Here is a 12237-nt window from a genome sequence, read left to right as displayed (position 1 = left end):
CTCATGGTGAAGGACTAGGGGTTAGTAATGCTATATCAATCAGTAATGTGAACTGCGAGCACATCTTCTGCTCCAGACTAAACATATTCTAGCACGAGAATTAATTAATTAAATAGCCCTTGAACTCTGCTCCTACTATACCTGCCTGGAAATCAACATCAAATCCTTCCTATGTAGACCAAAAACAGTTTTGCATAGAACTCCGATGATCACCCATTTGCAGATTCAAGTCATTAACTCACCATAAACTTCCAGAGCTCAGTTCTGAGCATGCCAGTCTAAAGCACTCTGAATAAGCCCTTGACCATGGGGCCATGGAAGGGCAGTAAGTCGTCCCAGGATTTAAAACAGAAAAAATGGTAACCTAAGAGAAGGACAATAATTGCCCCCTCCCCTTCCCTCCATCTTGCCACAATAACAGAGTTAAATACCCTTTCTATGGAGGACAAATTTTAACAAATACATTGTTTATAAAATTACAAACTTTAAGACAGTTCTTCAGCTCTCAAGTCTGAACAACTCAAACGGCATTGACATTTCTCCCCTTTCCAGACATAGAAAAGATAAATAATTAGCACATGTTTTAAAGTTTGTTTTTCTTTTTTAAGTGGGATTATATTTTGTCTGCTAATTTATTCTGATTTGGGGTGTGTTGTTTGTTTTCTTGACTAAGAAGAAAAGGGGTGGGGAGGCATGTCAACTGACACACCAGAGAAATATTTAATAAAGGAAATCGGGGAAGCCACTGAAATGCTACACTGGTCTCATTTCATGCTGCAGAAAGACGTGGAAAACTTGTTAATTTTAAAGTCAAGAAGCATCTACTCCCTCAGCTCCAGCAGAGGTAGGGAATTAAAGATTACATACTGTGCACATAAAATTATAGGTGTAATTTTATTCCTTGTTAACATCCCTGCCACTGCCTCTGTCAACAGCGAGGCTAATTTTTAAAAATTCATTTTCAAAGAATGTCTTTTTTTTTTTTTTACATAGTGTTACACGATTATTCAAAGGTTTCACCAACACACTGAGGTCCTTACTCTCAGTATTCCTGCTCCAAGGCCGCCTAACTGTCTTCACCCCTGGCGAGTTATTCACTTTTGATTTGCTACCAGGACTTCATTTGTGCCCAAATGTCTCAATCTCCTCGGAAATCTGAATACAATAAATAACGCATCTTCTCTCGTCCCATCTATCACAGTCCTGTTTTCAAAAGCTGTTAAGCTTCAAAAAAAGTTAATTCCTTTAGGTAAACTTGAGAGAAAGGCCCTTTCCAAAAACAAAACAAAAAACAAAAAAACAAAAAACAAAAAACCAACGAAAAGGGGGAAAAAATCCCAGCCTGCAGCCAAAGGGACCGAATGTGACTTTCTTGAGGTAGCACACACGCTGTTGGCTAGCGAAGCTGTTACTTGGCAAGGTGGGACTCCGCCGAAAGCCACTTCCAAAGTCGCTTGGCTGGTGCCAGGAATTCTGATTTTTGGCAACCCCACCTTCTGCGTCCCCGAACCTGACCGACAGACCGTGGGAGGGAGGGGAAGGAGGACGCGAGAGCCGAGAAGGCGGCAGCCAGCCGGGCAGACCCACCCGAGGCGGCGGAGCCGGGCGAGCGGCGACGCTCCGGGGACAGGGAACCTCATCGCAGATCCGGACGCAGACGCCGTCCCCAGCGACACCCTGCCCACAGCCAAGACTTTTTAAAGTGAGTTCGCTTACCTTCCGATTTCTACGGCCTCAACTCAGCAATCAAAAGCAATCACAGCAGAATTAAGCAAAATAAAATCAGCAGCACCCGGCACTCGTGTAGGAAAATCTTGTCAAAGAACACTCGGCAACGTTTGGAGACATTAAAAAATAAATAAATAAAAAAATAAAAGCCTCGTGTCTCGCCTTCCAAATGGGTGTCTGATAAGTTTGTCGTTCCCTGGGAGCTGTTCGCCGGGACCACGCGTTTCGGGTTTATTGTCCGCCAAGAGTGTTTTAAGACCAGAAATGACCCGGGTTTGTTGTGTTTGGGTTCCCCCTTCCTAAAGGAGCTCGCAGCTAGCCCTTCTGTTCTCACCACCTCCCTCTTTCCTCACTTTCTCTTGCTCTTATCAGCCCGATGTGTAATGAAAGTTATCTGAAACCTACTAAAACTTCTTCCACTCCTCTCTCCCAGCTCCAGGGGCAAGACCCGCAGAAGGAGCGCTTGCGAAGGTGGGGGCTTGCCAGGCCAGGACGGCCCCCAGATCCTCCCAGAGCCTGCTCGGGTCCAGACCCTCACCCGCTCGTCCCCTTTAGCCACTCCGCGCCCAGCCGCAGGGTTTCTATTTCATGAACTGTCTCTTTAAAGGGGATCTGCTCGGCCATCCAGAAAGAAACCCGGGCGAAGGAGAAAGGGAGCTATCTCCAGAGTGGTCGGAAGCCAGACGACGGGCTCCTCTTTCAGTAAATTTTTAAAGTGACAGCAGCCTCCTCTGGCGGGAGAGGTCACAAAAAGGTCGCCAAGACCCAAGTCCTATAGGGACAGACTGATTATGGATGCACCATCCCCTGAAACATGTAGATTTCTGCGGATAAACAACCAATGGGGAGATTTCTCCACGCAGGATTTGTTTCCCCAGGGAAATCTCTTTGGTTTTGATGTCTTGAGCACAAGTGTGTGTGTGTGTGTGTGTGTGTGTGTGTGTGTGTGTGTGTGTATGTGTGTGTGTGTGTGTGTGAGAGAGAGAGAGAGAGAGAGAGAGAGAGAGAGAGAGAGAGAGAGAGAGAGTTGGTGGGGGATGGGGGATGGGATGGAGTGGAGAATTGCTTTCAGGGGTGTGAGGGTGGCTCCCCAGGCAGCTGGTAGTTTGGAAGCTCTGGAGAGGGCCTGGGTAACTCTTGGATAAAGAGACACTGGCTCACACTAAAAGTCTCAACAGCAGCTTCAATAGTGAAAGCTGACAGACATTTCAGTTTTTAGTTAAACATATTTAAAATAAATTTTAATTTAATTTTGTACTTAAATTTATTCCCTTAGTTTTTATAGTTAGGTCAGCAGAAAAGTGTGCTACATTTTTATATCGCCCCCCACACACACACATAAGAACAAAGCTTAAAATCTAAAACATAATTTGCATATATCTCTCCCAAATAGAGAGCTATGGGATTCATAGATTGGAGACTGTCCCACGAATTTTTGCTATTATTTTTGCTCCAAAGTAGAATTATACAAGCACTTGCTTTTAGTGATTCATATTTCACACGTTAGATAATTTTATAAGTTTGGACAGTTTCTATCAATACAATACACTGGATGAAAGAATTTGGAGAATGGATGGCAAATGTAAGAATCCACATGTTTATTTGTAGACAAATTTGGGTAAATTTTGTTAAACAACAGCTTAATTGGGAATAAATGCTTGATGAGAAAACTCCATTAATAAAAGCAAATAGAAAAATTCAGCTCCCCCACCCACCAAGAAAGGAGCAGGCTAGAGACCCACCCTTGCTAGGCAAGGGATCTACCCCTGAGCTAAATCCCAAAGCCCCAAATCCAATTTATTCCCAACTCAACAATGGAAAGTTAAGTAAAGTGCCCAGGTCTAGGGGCAATTACCTAGGATAGGTGGAGCCAGCCATCGGGCCTACAATGTGCTAACATTAAACTTTTATCTACAAACCAGGTCACACAAGTGCCGCCCACTTTTTGTTTTCTCCAAGTGCAAGTTAGTGTGAAAATCTAGTAGACCTTCATTTTCCCCAAAATGCTGATCGAAAACAAAAATAGTAACAGAAGACAAGGATGTGGTGATAGTAAATGACAAGAGGTGGTGACTAATTCATTTTGGTGGCCTGTTATCTGTGACATTGAACTGTTATTTCAGATAATGGCCATTGTTTGAGGGGAAAATCTCACAGCAGTGGTAGGTAAGACAGGAAAAATCCTTTGTAAATAACCTAAGCGCTCAGATATTCCCATAGAGCCCGGCCTGAGAACCTTGAGGAGCCCTGGCCTCCTTGCACTGACCGCCAGCCCTTCCTCAACTTGCCCATTGTTGTTGGGTTTTTTTTTTTTTTTTTTTTTTTTTTTAATTTAGCCATAAATTGGACTAGCTGGAGCTATGACCTGTTCTATTTTCTTCCTGTCAGGATGAGAGATTTGTTTTATGATGCATTGTGTATTAAATACAAGTAATCTGGGGAACTGATTGCTTCAGACACTTGGGCTTGATAGGGGGTCTGGGTGCTCAGTGCCCCAAACCATTCCTGACCTACTCCACCCTGCCCCGGCCCTATAGCACCCACCGCCTAACCCTTCTCAAAGCTTCTCCGAAAAGCAGGAAACATTGGCGATGAGACAAAGGTCCTGGGGAATCAGTGACAGGTCCTGACTAAATTCACATTCCAGGGGAAAAGCCTCCCTTTGAGTTTTTTTTCCCCTTGTATTAGCTTCTGGTGTGGGAGGCGGGGCGACGGGTCTGGATGGGATCCTTGCAGGTACGGCAGGAGGCCGGTAGGTGGCGATGTATCCCGAACTAAAGCACGGTGCCTGCAGCCTCAGCAACCCAGGTGAACCCACCAAGCTCCAGCCTGCTGGTGGCATCCTCCAGGTCACAGGAGCACTGGCCCTACAACACTGCCTGAGTGGAAGATCTTCCTACCTCTGAAAACCCCTTCTCCAAACACAACCTTAACTTCCTCCCTGAGACCCTGCGAGGTGTGTCTAGAGACAGGGAGGATTCATTCTAGCATCACCACTATTGTTTTAATATTTGTTTCATACTAAATAATAGTAACATTGCTGTCGTCATTATCACTCTTGTACACTGAATAAACTGTAAGAATTTAAATGTATCAATACAAGGATCTGGGCAAAGAAAGTAAAACACTAGATTCATGATTAAACCCCCCCTTCTTTTGCTTATAAAGAAATAAGTTCACATGAGGATAGTCATCCTACCTTTTCGTGACATAACCCTAACGATGAGCCCTGCCCCCTAGCACATTGCTCTTCCATTAGAAGATCTACCACATCAGAGGAAACACAGGCCCAGACAAGGGTAGAGGGCCAGAGTTTTGCAAGGAGCTTGCTTTTTTCCCATAAGCTTGCTTACAGTCGGGAGGTTTCTAAAACAATAAATAAATACAAGGAGCCAAATACCACCAACAACACCCTGTATTCCTTGGGATTTCTAGAGAAGTCTGCTTACAGTAGTTACCAGGTACAAATTAAGCCACTGCAAAAGCTGCTTTCTGCTCTGCAGTAATCAGGAACATGCGTGTTCTGCAGGACTTAGCACTGCCCTTGCAATGGGCTATTAAAAATAATGGCTTTACTATAATCTCAAACCAGCTTTAATTTGCAAGCATGTAGCAGGACATATGATCTAAATATCAAGGGGATAGAATGAGAGGGAGCTTTGGCAAATACAAGGCTCTGGGAAAGCAGAAAAGAGTAGTTCATCAGAAATTTTTTTTAAGCATCATACTTTTAAAATGCTTTTCAGTAGGAATCATGACACGCTTCTTTATCTTCTTAATTGTTGTTTACCAAGAAGACGACGTTGGAAAGTCTGAGGCTTGAGCAGGAGCAGGCAGATTTTCTAGGAGTTATAAAGATTCCACTTTGGTTGATGGCAGGGCTGGGGTGGGAGAGGTTAATGTGTTTTCTTCCTGGTTTGAAAGCGTATAAACCCTCCTCAAGCCTTTTCCTTCCTCCCCAGGCTACAGGGATGGCAGAATCTTTAAAACAGCCCAAAGATTTCCAATAAGGCCATGAGTTCTGCCTTCATTGTAGAACTGTTTATTTAAAATAAGTCAATATATTAGTTAAAACAGTAATAAGTTAGTGCCCCAGTATTCAAGTGATCCCCACAGGACTGTAAACCTATGCCTCTTTTAAGCCCTAAACTTCATGGTTGTCCCAGAAGTAAGAGTCCAGCTAATGGAGACCCTATGGGCATGGTACATGCCAGCACATCATTAAAAGAAAGAAAAGCAGTCCCCCCAAAGCCAGATGAAATGACTGCACTGTCCACTTTTAATGGCTTCCTGTGGACAAACGGCCCTGTAACGCTCTGCAGAGGACGGTATTTAAAAACAAGACATCTCACTGGCAGTTCTCAATACCATAAAGTTAATAAAGCAGGTTTGCATTCACCCTGACATTATGTTTTGAGTTTATAGAGGAAGGCACTTTATAGCCTTAGCCCTAAGTACAGTCCTTTTAATTCTGCAGCTCTGGGTTCTTGGGGTGGCTAGGCAGCCACCAAACTCCAAGCTTGACTTTTTTCCCCCTAACACTGCAAATACAGGTTTGGAGGTTTCTCACATGCAGTCTCATTCACAGACTGCCCCTGAAATGCTGCTTCATACAGTTCAGGTCAGGAAGCATGAGATAATCTGAGAAATTGACGTTTGGCTGAACAATAACTGCTTGCTAATTAAATTAGCTTTGTGTATAGATATTGATGAGTATTTAAAAAGAAAATCAATGTTTCCTTTTCTATAACCCAGTGGTATGTGGGACATGGTCAGACTTGAGCTTAAGTGAGACACAGACAAGAAAAATCTAAGTAGGACTTCAGGACTCCAGGGATGTCCCCTTGGTTCCTATACAAATATATCACCTAATAACCCTCCCTCTGAGTACTCCAAGTTCTCACCACCCTCAATCTATTTAAATATTTTCATTAAGTGAGAAGATTTGAGTCAAATATAATGTTCCATGCAAAAACTAGATCAGAAAGCCGAAGGATTGGCCATGATAAATGCTCCATTTGATTTTAATTATTTATACTGCTTAATCAGGGAAGTATGTCACAAGCTTGAACTTGAAGTTGAATTCTGAGATGCTGGTAGGCAGACTTGCAAGTCTGCGTCTGCCCAGCACTGTGCCAAGCTGTAGGCACAAAGGTTCTGACCCCTATCATCACTGCTTGGGAGAGAGATACTGGGTCATTTCTGAGGAACACTGACTTTCTTTCTTTTTATTTGTTTGTTTTTTTTTTCTTTTCTTATATCTATTGATGCAGTTCTACAGGAAGAAAGAAAGAAAGAAAGAAAGAAAGAAAGAAAGAAAGAAAGAAAGAAAGAAAGAAAGAAAGAAAGAAAGAAAGAAAAAGGAAATTAAAGGGAAAAAAGGTAAATAAAAAATTTCCCTTGGTCTGGAAATGGGCCCGACTGAAAGCATGTTAATCTCCGCCTCAGTAATTTGGTTCTCCAGGAGAAGACAGAAGCCCTGCTGCTGTGCCCTGCACTTCATAAATCACATCTTTATGTGGACAAGGTCAGGGCACCTAACAGCTCAGACATGGGCCTTCGCAGTGGCTGGAGGATTCAGGCGTGTTTACTCTCCTGCTCGGCTCTCCGAGGAGTCGTCCAGCACGCTTCTAATTACTTTTGATTATTTTCATTTGCCGGGGTCAGTCTGGCTTGCCAGGACTGCAGGAGGGTTGATTTCCTGCACATCTTGATGTCTTTGTAGGACAGTACTGTGTACATTCAGAATTAGCACTCCGTTATTGTCTCTACAGCATGAAGTCCTCCTTAACTCTGATACAAAGTTACCCCTGAACTGGCCCCTAACTACCCTTCCTGTTAATTAAGCACACAGCCATAATCCCTATCTGGTCAGTTTTCTCAAAAGAGGCCCCGACTTTAACACCTGAGTATTTTTTTAGGATATCCAGACACAATGAAATCAATTTTTCTGCTTCAATCTTTAAACATATTTAGTAATAAATAGCAACAATTTTGAAACTAAGATGAAATGCTTTGCTGAAACAACAGCTCAAGTGAATAAATTATTATACTCAAAGATTTATTTCCCAAACTCCAGCTGCCATGTTTAACGTATTTTTTGTTGGCTATTTTGATCTATTCCCTGAGCTATTGTGTGGAGTGGTTAAAACATAACAACAAAAGGCTTCATTTAAAGTTTTCATGAAAACCTTATGATAAATAACAATTTAAGAAAATAGAGCAAAATTGTAGTGGAACACAAAAATAGCATTTATTTTTTCTTTTCTATCTGTCTGATGTGAATGCATTTAAGAAAATAACATGATGAACCAATATATATTCACCAAGACTAGGAAACAGAGATTCGCAACACATATGACACACACCTGTGTCAATAAGAAATAGGCATTTTTTATAGCGCTCAGGACATTTTATAAGCATCTTCAATTTCTAGAGAATAACTAACCATGGCTATTCTCAAAAAGCCAAGTCTTTTCTTTCTATTTTGGAACAGAACTCAAGCAGCAAATGTGTTTGGAAGTAACCTCAACTCTGTATGGATTTGATTTTTCATTTTTTATTCATTTTTAATTAATTCAGCCTTTCAAGACAGTGTTCAGCACAGTGTGCAATAAGTTCAGGGTTGATACCCTCCATGGGGCTTTAGAAACCCACTCAAAAGTGTTCTCAGCCTCCTGATCTTGTGGGGAAAGTGAGTTTGGAAGGCAAGCCTCTTCTCCACCCCTCCCGTGCACCTCTGGGTAAGGCACTTAACCTTTGAGTTGATTTCTATGCAAGTTTCATAATATCAGCATCATGAGAGTGTTGGGAAAATAAATTGAGTAATGTGAGTGTGAGTGTCTCTGAGTCCATGGGAACAGGTCAAAATAAGTGAGTTCCACAGTGTCTGTGTAACAGGCTAGAGTAAACACATATGCATACATAACTCGGAAGCTAGTCTGGTTCACATACTGGCCAACGACAAAATGTGATTATATATTTTTTAGTCCTTTGTTCCATTCTGATGTCAGTTGCCCCAGTTCTTAGCCTAACCTTGGAAGAGAAGAATTATAAGAAAAAATTTTTTTTCTTTCTCAAACTGTGTTTCCCTGGAAAGTATCTGTTCATGTCTGGCATGCAGCTGAGCTCCTACTGTCCTACACACTGTGTTTCCTGCTACTCAGCAAGAGAGCCTATAAACAAAGGTGAACCGGGACCCACAAAAGCTCTCACACTCGTGCGCTCTCTCTCTCTCTCTCACACACACTCACACACACCACACACACACACACACACACACACACACACACACACACACATCACACTCACACACCACACACACAAACACACACACACATACACACACACACACACACACACACAAACACCACACTCACACACACCACACCACACCACACCACCACCACCACCCACACACACACAAGCTCCAGGCCAACACTCAGGTCAGAAAAGGCATCCCTTACAGTGGGCTTCAGATGCCAGGCAGATGGGAATTAGGTGCAATTTACCCCTTATTGCTTTGATCGAGGCTGAAACAAGTACTAAAAATGTGTTTGTGGGTTTGAATGCTTAGGGTGTTTGGGGCCTCCAGTATGAATTGCTGCAAAGGTTTCCTCACAGATCTTCAGCCTCCAGCTCATCCTTTACTAGTTTCCAAGCTTTTAACTGTCCAGACTCCACTCCCCAAACTTTTGCAGTATCTTGGAATGCAAATCCATCCCAATTTGGGGGAATCATATGAAGTAGCAAATGTAAAAGAATTTTGCATGGAACACAGCATTTGATCAATACAAAAATGGCTACTATTGTTGATATCACTGATGTAATTATTGTCACTCTATGCCACTCTGCCTGGGACCTTGGTGACCTCAGGTTAACTTTTATCTAGCCTTCACCACCAGCCTGTCTTCCTTATTTGCCTACTGATTGTCATCAGCTGGCTTCTGCATTCCCCCTTCACTGTGCTTCTCTCCTGGATTAAAGCCAGCTCTGTCTATAGTGGGATTAAAGGATGGGTTTGCTCACACTGGTACCTTCAATGGCATCTTCTCATAATAACTAAACCATGTTTGTATGTCTTTGTGAGAGTGACGTAATTACGATAGACCATGGGGAAATGTTTACTACTTAAGGAAACTTGGTTGGTTGATGCTGCTCCCCTGAAGGAATCAGCTGACATAAATAACTAATTGTTTGTGGACTCAGCCACGTAAGAATTTCTTCCAGTGCTGCCTCTCTGGAGTGCTGGCCATTTTGCCACTTTTTCTGACAGTCATTTCTGTGTTAGCCCTCTGCATTTTCACTAGGCCCAGATGCTGGACCTTGACAAACTTTCCAGCTCTTTCCCCTTAGTGACCAGTCATTGGCTCTGTTACCTGTTGCAGTATTTAATTCTTCCTCCTCCTAATCATGCAAACAGTTCTAGTGGAATCCCTCATCAGTACAAGCCTAAATTTCTATGGCCTGTTTACACCAAAAGCTCTTCTTTCTGAAAAAGCAGGGCTATAATAATGTATAGCTTTACCAAAAGCAAAAGGTACAAACTGATAAAATAAAAGAAAGAAAGAAAAAAAAAAACCTCCAATAGATCCCAATTTGTTGGAAGGTAAAAGGTGATTCAAAATGCAATGTCCTCTGCAACTTGACCTCAGTTTGTCTTCCAGACTCCTTTCCTGTAGTTTCTCTAAACAGCCCAACAGCTATAGCTACAGCTGGGCACATGAGTACACACTTTAGACCCTTTAACTGGGCTCCTATGGCCCTTCTCTTGTCTCTGACAGTCCGAGCATTCAGGAACTACAGTAATAGATGGAGTAGATGAAGTAATAGCTCTGTTCATCAAACTCACACAGCATCTTCTAAACTCTCTGAAATTCTTACAGTACTCACTATGAAAGCACACACTAGTCAGAAAACACATTTAGGACCAATGGGGGTACTCTGTGATCATCCTAGTTTTGTAACTTGTCTGATGCCAAGAAACATCCTTCACACCAGCACGTCCTGAGAAGTGTATTGCTCACAGGCATCCCTTATTGATGATAGGCCTTCTGGGTTTAACTGAAGTAAACATTGCTGCTTCTTGAAGCAGTGAAGAGCCTGTAGTAAACGCTTTATAAAAGACTAAGAATACATGTCTTTTAGTTAAAAGTATATTTGATTGTATTATGTATCATAGAATATATTTAAACATACACAAAACCTGCTTTATCTTTCCACTGAAACACCTGAGGCGGGGTCAGGTTTTGCAAACAACTATTTAAATTATTTTGTATTTATTTCAATAAAGCATGAATATTCCCATACATACTTTTCTATTAACTGACTCTAACTTTTGACCAAAACATCATAAATAAGACAAAATAAAGTGTCATTTTTTTATTTAACTAAAAACATTTGGAAGGTCTTTCACAATGAAACTAAACTATCATTTGTAAACTCTGGCCAATTAGTCCTTTACCTGTAAACTCAGGATTATATTTGAGTATATGGTATAAGAAACTTCTGAAGGAATGTATACAATATTGTTTCACAATCAAATCATTCATTTATTCCTATTGTTTTCCATTAAAAGTCTTCCTGAAACATAAATTTTACCATGAGCATATTTACACATAATGTTTTACATTGTTTAGGTTTTTCTTAATATGATTTAGCATCAAGACTATCTCCAGCTACAGAGCCTGAATTAAACGTTAAAATTCTTTCTATTGGGCTTTTGACTTTGGAGTCATGTGTTGTGCCTACTTGTGGCTGTCTAGCTACTGAACTAAGTGGACATTAAATTAGATGGCATGCAAAGTTACAGGAATTCAATCTGTAGATGGACCACAAACCTGGATGAACTAATGTGGATCCAGATGAATTAACACAGAGTACTGAAAATCAGAACTTCCCAGGAGTGACCACACAATCTCTTTCACAGAGCATTAACTGCCACGATTAACTTATGACCTATTGAAAATACTGAACTCCAACAACAGAGACATGCACTAAAGCAAGAGGAAGTGGATGATGGAAGGGTGCTATACACCTGTCATCCCCACACATAGAAAGTGGGAGCAGGAACATAAGGCTTCAAAGATTAGCCTTTTGTAGCAGCTTTGAGGCTACAAAAGATAGGGGGAGATTGCTCTGCCAATTATACCTGTTGAACAGTTAGGACTAAATTATGTGATACATTCTTATCTATGATGTAATAAAGTATTTGTGTCCCTTGTATGCTGATAATCCTAAAATTCCATTTTATCACATCTATGGCTATAGCCAGACATTCTAAATAAAATCTCTATAGAGTCAGGAAAGGATGGCTTATAGTCCATTTAATGTGTGACATATTTTATGATACATACAGTTCAAGGTCAAACTATCACTAAAGTCCTTAAAGTAGCACTGAAATCCTACTGTCATTGAAAAATGCAGGCATCAAAAGATCGTTCTGTAAATTATGTTGCATTGATTCTTCAGTGTCACATAAACTTACTGTAGCCTCAAGTTTTGGAATTA

At 41.5% G+C, this 12237-nt stretch overlaps 1 protein-coding gene across 9 annotated transcripts in view; it reads right to left on the bottom strand.

Annotated features, from left to right (window-relative positions):
- Mecom (MDS1 and EVI1 complex locus) overlaps nucleotides 1-12237 on the bottom strand; it is a 560423-nt gene that overhangs the window by 61631 nt on the left and 486555 nt on the right. For 5 of the 9 annotated variants that reach the window (XM_036191296.1, XM_036191292.1, XM_036191294.1 and 2 more), the window contains exon 1: nucleotides 1717-2410. The exons of the other annotated variants lie outside the window; for them this stretch is intronic. The gene's annotated coding sequence lies outside the window, so the exon portion shown is untranslated. Of the gene's footprint in view, nucleotides 1-1716; nucleotides 2411-12237 lie in introns of those variants that run through there. 9 annotated transcript variants of the gene reach the window in all.

This window comes from Onychomys torridus, chromosome 6, assembly GCF_903995425.1.
Source record: "Onychomys torridus chromosome 6, mOncTor1.1, whole genome shotgun sequence".
Taxonomy (NCBI): Eukaryota; Metazoa; Chordata; class Mammalia; order Rodentia; family Cricetidae; genus Onychomys; species Onychomys torridus.
The sequence above is the reverse complement of the archived record's forward strand: the minus strand, read 5'-3'. Positions and strand labels throughout refer to the sequence as shown.